The sequence below is a fragment of the Hippocampus guttulatus genome, chromosome 22, assembly GCF_054856545.1.
Source record: "Hippocampus guttulatus isolate MCC_2025c chromosome 22, RoL_Hgut_1.0, whole genome shotgun sequence".
Taxonomy (NCBI): Eukaryota; Metazoa; Chordata; class Actinopteri; order Syngnathiformes; family Syngnathidae; genus Hippocampus; species Hippocampus guttulatus.
Window position 1 is genome coordinate 6162494 of NC_141282.1, and position 12630 is coordinate 6175123.

A 12630-nucleotide genomic window follows, 5' to 3' on the forward strand; every position below is an offset into this window, starting at 1 on the left:
GCGCCCCCCCCCCCCATCGGGATCATACACGCACACTCGACACAAGGAAGGTGGCGCGGGAGGAAACCGTGTTGAATCTATGCAGCAAATGGGACACGCTCTTCCTGCAACGCCGACTACAAGTGACAGCTTGTTTGTATCATCCGGCCGTGGCCTTTCTGTATCAAAACGATTTTTTTTTTGGTTTCATATTGTGCATGGAGTCATCTGGGTGACACAGAAACACACAATATGTCAATATGAAACCTGCAAAACCTGCTCATGTGTGCAACAGTTCCCACTTCAGACGAGTAAAATAATGACCATTTTCCGTCGCATTTCTGATGTGGTTTGAGGTTAATCGTGCAGTCTTGGGAACAGAGAGTGCTGGCGGATTGACGTTCAACTTTAGGAACAGTGACAAAGCAAATTAAAAAAATGAAGTGCGCCGACAAGATCCCTCAAGCCGCTTAGCTTTTAATTGGAATTTTATCAAACCCTTCTTATAGGACTACTAACATTTTAATCTGTGATGACATATTCGGGAAGGTATATTTGTCCGTCAAAAACCAAAACTACTCCTCCCTGCAACATTGATAAATGAATACTGCTGCACAGGAAGTTTGAATTGGAATAGATTTCATGTGTGAATGCGCACAACACACCTTTTTTGGTTTATTTTTGTTCGCCGGTTCCGCTTTTCAAGCCTGACCTCGATATTTGAAGTTAAAAATATGTCACCCCCGCGTCCAGTTCATGAAACAGTAAATATCCTTTCATTCGGCTTGAAAGAAATCATGGCTTTTATCCCTGCGATTGAGCAAACTTAGCAAAATTGATTTACGTTTCGTCCAACATTTTCTTGAGAAGATCGACCCCTCCGCCTCAAAGTGACACTTCTTCCAACTCAAGGTGGCGTCTGTAGCAGCGCACAGGCTCGAGTGAGAATGGCGAGAGAGAGACGCTGGCTCTCAGGGGTTAAGATGCTAGCAGTCATGTGCCTGTCGGCTGCAACAAAAGCCTGCCTATGTAGGGTGCATACAGATGGAGCGAGCTCCTTTGTGTGCGCGCCGTTTCACACGTCGCGGCCACAGAGCTGCCAGGTCTGGCTCTCGGGGCCCTGGCTGCGGGCCTGGCGAGCAGCTTGCGGCACCTGAAGCGGGGCTCGCACATCGCTATTCTTCCAAAGAGAATGGCCGGCTCGGAGCAGCATGAGAGGGGACGGCTGAAAGCTGTGTTCTTCAGAAAAAAACAACAACAAAAAAAACAACAACTATGAGTCTAAGTCACCTGCCTTGCATTGCTGTTGCAATTAAGAATCTTTTGATAGTGTGTATGTTGTATCAAATACATCCTGAAATACAACAAACTATGGAATTTTGCAATATTAATAAAAACTCCAATTTATGCAGAACAGCTACTATCATAGAATTCATTAATGCCAAAGCAGTTTACACAATGCTTGCTTTTATATGAGCACTGGTGTGTTTTTTTCCGATTCCCACAAGTCCGGTATGTGACTGCGGAATTGCCCCCAAAAATAAAATGTCCTAGATCTTCAGTTCTAATATACAAAGATGATTTTTTTTCTCCTAGAATTAAAGGAAAACAACAACACAAATTGGAATTTCACTGTGGGAATTCTCAACTATGTGCCATGTCGCCGATCTAGCTTCTCTTTTTTTTTTTTTGGTTGCAAGTAATCACATGTCAGTAAAACCCAAATGGCAAAAACAAGCTTTATGGAGGGAGGTTTTTGCACAGCATCGAGAGCCTGACGCCGCACATTCAAACAGTGTGATCACTCATGTGAGCACTCAGGTGGAGGCTGTTGTGATTGCAGAGTCGTTGGCAGGTGGGCGGAGGCCATTCGGTGTGAGGACCGCTCAACAGCGTGGCCGGAGCGATTGACATTTTATATGCAGGACAAGTTTTGTGAGCACCGAGACACCCCGCTGCCCCGACTGAGCTGGAAAACCCACATCAAGTGGCTAGAAAGGCTGTGGTGGACCTGTATTATTTCAAGAGCAACGGCTTAATGTGTGCAATAAGTACCCTTCATGAAAATAGGACAAATAATCCTGCAGTCATTGCAAAAAAATTATATAAATAAAATAAAACCCCATACATTTCCACAATTATTTTTAGGATTGTGAAAGCCCCATGTGAGCCACATGAGCAGCAGATGCATTACTCGGGAGAGAAAATAGCAACATGAAAGTCCATACTGGCTCCCTTTTCCTCTGTCACAATGCAGCTTGAACGAGACTATTCTGCTGCCTCTTGATATTCCCCTCGAACATGCCAGCTGGCACACACACAAAAAAATTAAAACAACCACCACCGCTGTACAGTGTCAAGAGGCAATTTTTGCTAGCTCACGCTCAAATTAGCAAACTGTTGTTTCATCAAAATGTGAAAATATTTGAATGGAACCTCCAGAACCTTAATACAGGTAATTACACGTACAAGAAAGTGCGCTGACAGCTTGCGAGTTTTCACCATCTTGTTTGTGATGATGAGAAAAACAGCCATTCTAAAAGCGATCTCAAACAGATTCCCCACAGGAACTGTACTTTTGTGTGAGAGATATAAATCACTGGACTTTTTATTTCGAACGATGACACTTTTAAGTCTGAACAATATAATATGATTGCCGAATACATATTTCTGCGGGACGATGTTAGCTGCTTTTTACATTTTGAAAAGATTTGTTTCACACAGAAAGTGTCTACAATGGTCAAAGAATTTCAGAAGAGGCTCAAATGACACGCCGCAATCGTACAGACAGTACAACATCAATGTAGTCTTTGTGAATAAAGGCCACGGACAATAGAAGTCAAGACTGTTCGAGTAAAGGGTTACTGCAGTCACACGGATCCCTGGCATCGCAGTCGCAGCGAGGTGGAATTGGCACTCGCATATCGCCGTGTATTGTCTTACAACTTTTATTGGGAGTGTTAATAGTCGCCGATCAGAAAGTCTGTGCTGTCTTTTACACAAGCACGCACGTGGTCCAAAATTGCACCCGGCACACGCCAAAACGGGGGTGGATTTTCCGTTTGGCCAATAAATCCAAGGAGGCAATGTGTGCCACATCGGCGCGGTTGGGGGGGGGGGGGTCTGTTTGTGCCACTGTTGTCATAAAAAAATGCGTCTGACTTTCTATAATGTTATTTTACAGGAACCCTGATTTGGTTCCCTGGTGACTCACCAAAGTGCATTTTCATTGGCTACTTTAGAGTCCATAAACACAAGTCTGAAACATTGTGAACACACAGAGGCTTTTTGTGTGGAGGACGAGGTAGAACCTTTGCTTCGGGAGAAAGGCCGTGAGAACTGGAACGTATTTCAAGGAAGAAGAACGTACAATAGAAGCGGCCGCCATCACATTTGGCCTCCCAAAACGGCGTTGCATACATGTACCGTAAAAACAGCGTTAAAAGAAAATAACGGACCTTGACGACTGCACAACAACATTGGTGCTCATTGTTACACAAGCAGGAAGGAAGTAGCTGAAGTTAACACAGGTTACTGGAGCCGGGGAACATTCATGGAACATTAATTGTACGGGGCCTCCTCTAACTAGCGGATTGCGCAAATGTGAAGCTGCCGTTTTGGGACAGGGATAATGTCAGCTGTTTGCAACTACAGGATTTGAACTTGGAAAGCGACAACTGCTCCTCTAGACGTACAGTCAAGTCGAGTAAGCACTTTTGTTTTAGAGCATTCTCTGAACGCTCTGTTCGCGCACTGCAGAGGGATTTGGACTCCAGTGCAACAAAATGTGATTGGGACAACCTCGCAATTAATACTAAGTGCAATTACTGTACGCGCTGTCGACGTGTGCCTTTAAGGGGTGTAGCCTGGTGAGTGACGTCAAGGATTGGAGCACGTGGGTCTGCGTTGTGGTCTACGGCAGCCCCATTGCGGGTGCTCTCATTTCGGTTTGACTGTTCTCCCCCATTCGATCAGCATCTAAAAGTGCATCGGCGATTGCAGCTCACCTTGCCCACGTGCTGTTTGTTTAGCCGCCCGGCCTCTCGACCTCCGCAAACGCGGCTGAACAGCTGCCTGAGGTACGGCAAATGTCACCGCTCAAAACACTTCCAGCGCTCATGGGCGATGTGGGAGAATGAAAATGTCTTTTGTTTCCACGCGAGAGAAAATGGGCAGAGTTAAAGAACCATTTTTGCCAGCTGGCACTGACTTAAAGCTCACATACGTGTTTGTGGTCTGCGGGGCGAAGTCGGAGCGCAGAGAACATGCAGATTCCACGCAGAAAAGGCTGAGCTGTTCAAACCTGGAAGCAAAGTAACAGCGACTGCGGTGTATCAACAGCAGCTTAAACATATACTGTACTACCTCAGACAACTACTACTAGGTATGTCGCCTGAAAGAGACGAAGAGGAGTGGACTGAAAGAAGAAGAAGGAAAAAAAAAAACGTACCCCGGTCTGTTAGTTTTGACCCTATTGACCCGTTACATTTTTGTGACAGGAACAAATGCAAATGGCACTGACTTGTTCACACGCACAATGCTGCATGGCCGAGCACTCGGTTGGTCCCAGCAAGGGGGAGAGATCATTTCAACCACGGTAGAGCCCATTTTGGCTGGATGGTGCGCAGCAAACCCTCTTTAGGCTAAAACACCACCGCATATTATTTACCTTGCAATAACTCCTAATTGGATCCTGTTTACAAACAAAAATTTGAACATCCGATGTGCCGTAAAACTACTTGGGGATTTTAGCAAAGATACCAAGCATGTCCCCGAAGGTGCACGTTACATCATCCTATCCACTTCTGCCCACAGAGTATCGAATAGGGAATTAGGAGGAAATAAGACTGGAAGGCTACGTAAGATTATGAAGGGAGGGAGAAAGCAGAGATGAGAAAGACCAGCCTCCCTCTTGAATTAAACATCCGAAAAGCTCGAATAAAAGGCAACAAATAATCCCAAAGTGCACGGTTGGGTTTCATTAAGTCAAATCAAGATAAATTAAAAAAGGACGAAGCTTTAAAAAAAAAAAAGAAAAGAAAAAGACTAAGGGCTTTCAAGCCAATTAAATGGGCAAAACGACCGCCATCGTTTTGTTTCTTTTTAGCCATCAGACAGCAAATGAGAAGCAATGGCAGCAGTGTTGGCCTCTCGTACAGTGTACAGCACACGAGCCTCCTGGGAGGGCTTTCTGGTTCCGGCTCCTCCACAAAATAGCTGATAGGAGCCCGAGGATGTCTCTTTTCCAGCACATCTGGAGAACACCTGATCCAAGCAGTGGACTGCCAAAGAGATCATTTGATAAAATGGAGGAAGGCAGGGGGTCAAGTCCAACATATTTCAATCATGCCTGATACATCAATTTGACATGAAACATTAAAGATGCAGCTTTTCCAAGTGACTCAATATTTTCTGTGATATCGTTTTTTTAGCTGTGAGATGGATTTCAACAGGAGGGCATAGCACTCGATGATTGCAGACCGCCTTCGTACAACAGTGTGGATGAATTTCGGATGTCCGTTTTAGGATTGACTCCCCAAAATGAAGAAAAATATAAAGGAAAACAAAAAAGGGCGGGCGGTGTGATTCTCCTTCTGAAAAGAGTGTGGGTTTAAAAAAAAAACTGGAAATAAATTAAATCCACAAAGGATCAGTACATGTGCAAGACAGAATTGTGTTACTGAGCTTGTTCAGTCACGTTAGTGTACGTCAGCAACACTGCCAAAAATGACATGAACAGTCCTTAAATTTATCCATCGTGTTCATTTTCTCTTGGCTGGATTTATACATGCCTGGGAGTTATGCCTTAAAATTTTCACCACCAAAAAAAATAAAATAAAAACAAACCCTCAATCCGGTGTCAGATGCACTCGGCCGCTCGCTTGCTCGTCTAAGATTCTCCTGATTGTGTTTAAGTCTCGTGTCCTCTGGTTCCTCAGTCGCCCCACTTTGGACGGCTTGGCTCCTCTCATTTCGGCTCGCTATCTTTCCCTCACACGACAGAAAGGTGACAGCGGGTCTGCAGTTCGAGGACCAAATCTGCAGAACGCCCTCCCTCCAATCGATTAGGTCTGCGGACTATTTGGAATGTTTTAAGTGGCACTGAAAAACTCATCTTGGCAAGTCCTTCTATCGACATCCTGTTCTCATGAATAATTCTGTGTGTTCTGTTTGTAATTCGGCATTGAAATGAAACTTTTTTTTTCCTCCCTCTGTGTCTTCTATCATGATCATATTGCCGTGCACGTGAATGCGGAGCGCTTGGGAGATTGGGAGACTGATGGATTTAAACGGTGCTTTCAAATTAAAAGTTAGACGCTTGTACGTCACAAGAAGATAACTGCGTGAAAGCGAGCAGCGTACGGCCTTTTAAAATGTACAATATCTGCTGCCGTTACACTACACTTGATTGTTTGTGACTACAGCAGGAAGCATTGTTGAAGCCGCCGGGGCATTGCGTCAAAGCATATTTGAAGGCAACAGAGAGCGGTTCCAAAAGTTGATTTCCACCTTTTCTTTCTGGACGGGAGTGGATTTTGTGTGCAGCGGGTCATGAGGAAAACCTTAAAGTAGCTCTCCGATTTTGGCCAGCTGGAACATGAAAAACATGTTTTTGAGCTCCCTTGCCTGTCCCTTTTGTGTCAAAAGCATTTTCTGAGGCAAAGCCTCCCGAAAAACATTTAACAAGCTCATCGTCTATGCTAATATGTAACAATCTGGGACAAATTTTATCGCTGTCCTTTTTTTTCTTTTTCTTTTTAACTCAACAAAATTTCTATTGGAATGGAGAATGATCCTCCTCCTGCAAATCTTCCCTCGTAGACTGCTTCAGCAGTCACATGTCTGACGCCCACCTCACTTCACGCAGCACAAGTTATGAATCTGCAGAGCGCGAGCCTCGGCCAACCGGCGGATGACCACAGCTGCGCGCGAGTCAATAAAGCGCTCAAAACCACAATGTCAAACTGCGTCGAGTCCACGACAGCGACATCGCGTTTGGATTTATGAGGCCAAGAGGACGTCATGTTGATCATGGAGGAAAATAAAAACGACAAACACCACCCACTATGTGGAAGTATTTCTATTAATAATGTGCTCTGCCAAAGTGAAACATGAGTTTGATCCCATATGGCAAATAATACCAGTTACAATCTTGGTTTTTAATTTACCACACTTTGAAGGCGGTGCTGAATGATATCGAAAACGATATTGAAAAACAATCTACTGTTAATTGTGACCTATCCCCATGTGTGTGTGTTTTTTTTTTAAACATAAGCAACAAATTCATCTGAAACACAATATCAGATCTATTATACAAAAAAAGTCACATTAGGATAATCCTAAGGCATGTAGGCACCACATAAATAAAAAATGTATTCAAATAAAACCAATTTGAAAATTGCAGTCTATTACACTGCAGCATCTGCTCAAATTTGATTCACCGTGCTCCCCGTTTTGCTTAAAACTGGTGCTTCATAACAAGGCACTCTGCTGAGTGCTCGGTGTCGTATGAAGAGGAACTTACCCTTTGCCCAGCGTCCGACGGCCTCCTTCTGCTCTCAAGGGTGCTCGTGGCCTTTGGTGGCCCTGCGGCAAACACAGAAAAGTGGGCTGAAAACTCCGACAAGTGAGGAATGCCGACGGGTCGTCAAGTTCTGGATTTTGAAGCGAGACAAACGGCGAGTGACCGTCAGAATGTGGGTGCAAGCTGAGCACACGGCGTTCCTGCTGGAACATGTAAGTGTTGTCTGGCACCGGATCACATTGCTGCTTTTCGTCAACTTATAGCTCTTATAAACAGACATGTTTTTTTTCCCCCCTCCAAATTCCATTTGTAACATTTTCGTATTCCACACACCAAACATCAAATACAGCAAATCGGGTTCATGTCTTTTTTTCCATTATTGCTTTATTATCGACAATAAATAGTACAAGAGAAAACCGAATGGAGTCTGTTGTAATCAAGGACTCTATTCTTCTGGTCTTGCGGTCAAAACAATCAAGGGCTGGAAAATGACACGGCACTTTTCTATTCGATTCGATTCTATTTCGAGGAAAGCGTGTTCCCAAAAAGCATGTATTTTGGAATATTTCTGCAGTACTGCGGTATGTCCAGCACAGCCTTGACAACAATGACCTTCTTGAGGTTGACAAGGCACTGTCGCAACTTACGCTTCAAATACGCCACACGTTACTTGTGCAATTGCCCCAATGTGATTCCGAGCACTGCACCGAACTGCAAGAGAGTTGCCCTTATAAAAGGGGGGCGCTCATCGGCTCCCATGCCCGTAACAAGACGAGGGACGCAAACCCCACTTATCCTGCTCTTCGGTATTGCTCTGAGTGGAAGCCGACTTTAATATTTCATCCGGTGCTCACGCTCAAAGCGGTTTATCTGCTATTTATAGCGATGGGAATGCAGCAATTTGTTCTCTCCGTGCTATCGCCGATTGAAGGCATAGAGGGACTCTTCACTGGCCTTAATAAAGCCACTGGCACGGTTTCATTCGTGCCTCCGGGCATGTCGGGCAGCCAGCCTCTTTGCGCTCATGTTTAAACTAAACCGGAAGAACCTGCACCGCTCCCCACAGTGGTCCGCTTCATTTGCTTTTTCGTCTCTCCTTTCCTCTCCCCTCCCCATCTTCTCACAGGACTCATGAACTCTCCACAAACCTGCACATTGCCCGGCTGAACGCCGCCGTCTCTCCTGCAAGACGAGGGGCATATAACCCAAAAAACGGGTGTAGAAAAGGAGAGAGGCAATCGGAAATCAAGTAAGGGAAGGACAGATTGCTGAGGACCGAATCAATGCCGAAGCCTGCTCTCTCTCACTCTCTTTAGCCCCCCCTGTCTTTTTTTTTGGCCAGTATTCTCTCACTCTCCTCTCTCTCCGTCTTTCGCTCTCACTCTCAAATGATTCACAGTGGAAAGAAAAGGCTTTTTCCTTGTCCTCGGTTGAACTCCACAGCAGCTTCCTGTTAGAAAGGCAAAGAGGAAACACCCAGAGCAACACGCGCATGCGCACACAAACACACACAGAGCGAGGCCTTCACTGGTGGATTCTTTGCTGCCGGAGAAATTAGGTCAAGCACTTAAGTACCCTGCACGGAGATGAACGCAGATTTAAAACGGCAACTGTTTAGTCAGGACAGCGGAGGCATGCACACACATTCATAAAGTATGCCGACTTGAAATCAAAGTTGAAAAACAGTCCTCTCTGTCCGTGAGAAGACAAGATGCTTTTCAATACATAAAAGACTGCCTAAAAGGCACCTTAAATGACCTCATTTGGGACATCAGAACATATTACACGCCAATATCAGCTGCAATGGCCTAACCCGCCCGCCAAAAAAATCCCCCCGAACGCCACGTCCTGCCCTCTGGCCTGAAAAACCTTGCAAGGAACAACACGCTACATTGCCAAGCACATCCAATCAACTCTTCATAGAGGGGCGGATTTGAACTGAGACTAATCTCGCCATCTCGGCGCTCAATCAATGGTGCCGAACCTGAGCAAAATCCTTGTGATTCCGAGCCGCTCTCCTCAGCCATGTTGGGTCACTCAAGGGCTCAGAACCGGGTAAAAAAATTCTGACTGCCAGTTCTCACTCCACCGCCATGTGCTTGCCCCCCGTGTGTGCCACTCACTGTCCGGTGAGAAATTAACTCACGGAGGCATTGTCCTGCCACCTGGGTCGCTGCTCCATTTTCTCGAAGGCGCATGGCATTTTTTTTCTTGTTTATAGCAGCGAGTTTGCTTTGTAAACAAGCAGTCAGGGTATTAATACATCACATGAGAGCGTGGGCGCCCCAAAGGAGCGCGCTTTCCCTACTTTCAGTGAAAATGTGAGTTGCTGGATCTGTTTCTTGGGAATCCCAGGGGCATGGACCTATAGGGACAGATAGATGTGCGTCTACAAAATCAAGTGACAAAAGTGTGCTATGACTGTTGCAAATATTTAAGTGGGTGACATCAGCCACAGCAACATGTCAACAGGCTTTAAAGAGAAAATTACGCAACTGCGCTTTATGAGCATAAGTGATTATTTTTTTTTCAGATAAAAAGCTAACTTCTTAAATGTCCCTTGATCTGTAAAAGCCATCATGACTCCTTCCCAATCATCACTAGGATCAATATTATTATATTTGGGGGACTTTTGTGTAAAGTTAAGAATGAATTAAAGCAGCCCACGCAGGCCTTTTAACCGTTAAAAAAAATCTCATCCAGCCACAGCTGTGCTATTCCAGCTCGCATTTCATTGAATTAATTTTCATCAAAAACCTCTTGCAGAGGGAAACCACAGTGACACATCGGGGGAAACCACACTCCTGGACCATATGTGACTATAGGTGAATCATCGGTCATGGCTTTTCACCACTTTTTCTCGTCATCTCCTACCAGAGGTTCGTCTGACGGTGCTTCCCCTCGCGCTGACATGCTTGTGAGCGGCTACCCTGTCGAGCTTGCTTCGAACGGACAACAAAGGGGAGGATTCCATGTGTGCCAGTCGCAACTCTGGCACATTACGGCCAGGGCGAAAATTTACCTTTAAAAGGTTCTATTTCTGCAAGGGATTTGTGTGCTGAACTCGAGACGGTTCAACCACCTGCAGTAATTTATGAGCCCGTCCTGTTTTCGACACCACAAAATAAACAAACCAGGAAGAGAGTGAATGCGAAAGTACATACCCAAAGGTGTCACGTTCAAGTCCAACGTTTTCGTCTCGCAAAGACACGTTCCAGACGCTGAAAGAAGGAGGGGAAAAGGTGTCCGTGTTGAGAGACAGCAGCCGGGTAATGGTGACGCCGCTCGCCGCTCCCTCCTCCCCCGGCCACGGCTGCTCGGTTCAGCGGGGACACGGCGCGTCCTGTGCCCGCCGCTCAAGCAGATGCGTCAAGTTCAGCTGAGGTGAAAAGCAGCGCGTTACACAAGCAGCTCCCGCTCAGCCATCGAAACCCGCTTGAATTAATGTCTGTTAAAGACAGTAGAGGAGAAGAGGGGGGAGTAATAAAAAAAAAAACGAGTGAAAAGACACTTCACGCTGTAAAAGCAGCATAAAGTAGGCTGCATTGAGATGATTATTGAGGGTTGACTCGGTGCCTCACGCCCCCTCCTTTTCGCCCCTTCCGCGAATAGAAAAAAGGCACTATTTGATATTGCCTAATGCCAGCTTTGTGCACAAAAAATAAGAACTAAAAGCTTACGTTGACGCGAAAGTAACCAAACGTCAGGCGGATTTTAAAAATACAATACGGTGATATTATAAGATATTGAAATCGATTCTAGCCGGGGTTTTTTTGGTGTCATTTTCATTAAGTGAAAGGCAAACAGCTTCTTTGAAGATTACCCACGTTATAATATTACTGTGAAGACAGAATTAACAGGCAATTTTGCGTGTGTATGACTTAAGTGGCTTTGAAGATACAAAGGCATTAAATATAAAAATATTTATTGTTGGCTACTTAGCTCGGTTTGGCTAAGTAGCTTCGAGAGGACATTAAAACTGGATTTCAACAAGTCTGTGAACCCGTGTTAATTACCGCCACGTGTTTCATATAAAGTTTATGAACATTTAATAAAGTTTCAGTTTACCTAAACAAGCGAAAAATAAGTTATCAACCCATAAATATGGTTATCAAAACTTGCCAAAATGTCGTCTTTGGAGAACAAACTTCACCCTCTGAACTGATTGGGGGTCCTAATTGAGGCAGGGATGGTGATATGCACCTGATAATGATGTTGTTTTCCTTTCTTTCCTTCTTTTTTTTTTAAAGGTGAATACGATTTTTTTCTCTAACAGCCACATCAATTGCACATATGACAATAGTTTTTACAAATACATTAAAACGTGTTTAAATATTTGTTAAAGCTATATATTTTTTTAGCTACCATAACAATCAGGCAGAATACAGGACATCAAAAAACCCAGGGAAGCAAACTTTACATATTACCAAGGACCCCCTTTGAGAATATAAATTTAAATCCAAACTTCAATTTTTTAACACCCAAATAATAATAATAATAAAACCCATAACAAAAACAAACACCTAACCATATAATCCTAATTCAGAATAACTAAAGGAACTATTGGTTTTAGAGTGTCCTAAACTAAAACTTTTAAATTTCATATCTGTTTATTTTTGTATTTATGTAGTGTAATAGGGAATAAAAAGGAAAGTAACAAATGTTTTATATTCGTTTATATCCTTAAAGTCTTTAGCCACTGTTTGACATCTAATCTATTTAATATTTTTCATATCTTTATTAATATTAGTAAAATAGCAAGACTGATATGCCAAATGGTTTTGTGGATGAATAAAGTAGCTACAGTGCATCATTCTAGCAATCTGTCCATCTATCGAGTAAAACAATTGACTTAAATGAGTCAGCAGCTAAAATCCTATTTACACCTAAGTAAGGTATTACTTGATTAGTATGGTACCAGCAAATGTTTTGTGCGTACAGTAATCAAAAACATACATTTACGATAGGATTAAGCGTGTGTGTGTGTGTGTGTGTGTGTGTGTATGTGAGAGAGAGAAAGAGAGAGTGTATACTCACTCGTCTTGACTAGTCAATATAAAGCATGTAGGTTATTGAGTTTAAAGGGATTAACGGTTGACAGACTTTCATACCGATGGAGCCTCACA

The 12630-nt window shown here is 44.0% G+C and overlaps 1 long non-coding RNA gene across 3 annotated transcripts in view; it reads right to left on the reverse strand.

The window, feature by feature from the left end:
* Positions 1–3: 3 nt before the first annotated feature.
* Positions 4–12630, reverse strand: part of LOC147186269 (uncharacterized) — a 23606-nt gene continuing 10979 nt past the window's right edge. Inside the window, exons 6-9 of one of the 3 annotated variants that reach the window (XR_015099394.1) lie at positions 10669–10952; positions 7505–7566; positions 3987–4282; positions 4–1218 (exon numbers count right to left, since the gene is read on the reverse strand). This is a non-coding gene — a long non-coding RNA (uncharacterized LOC147186269). Of the gene's footprint in view, positions 1219–1313; positions 4283–7504; positions 7567–10668; positions 10953–12630 lie in introns of those variants that run through there. The other 2 variants (XR_015099393.1, XR_015099392.1) reach the window with 2 other exon arrangements.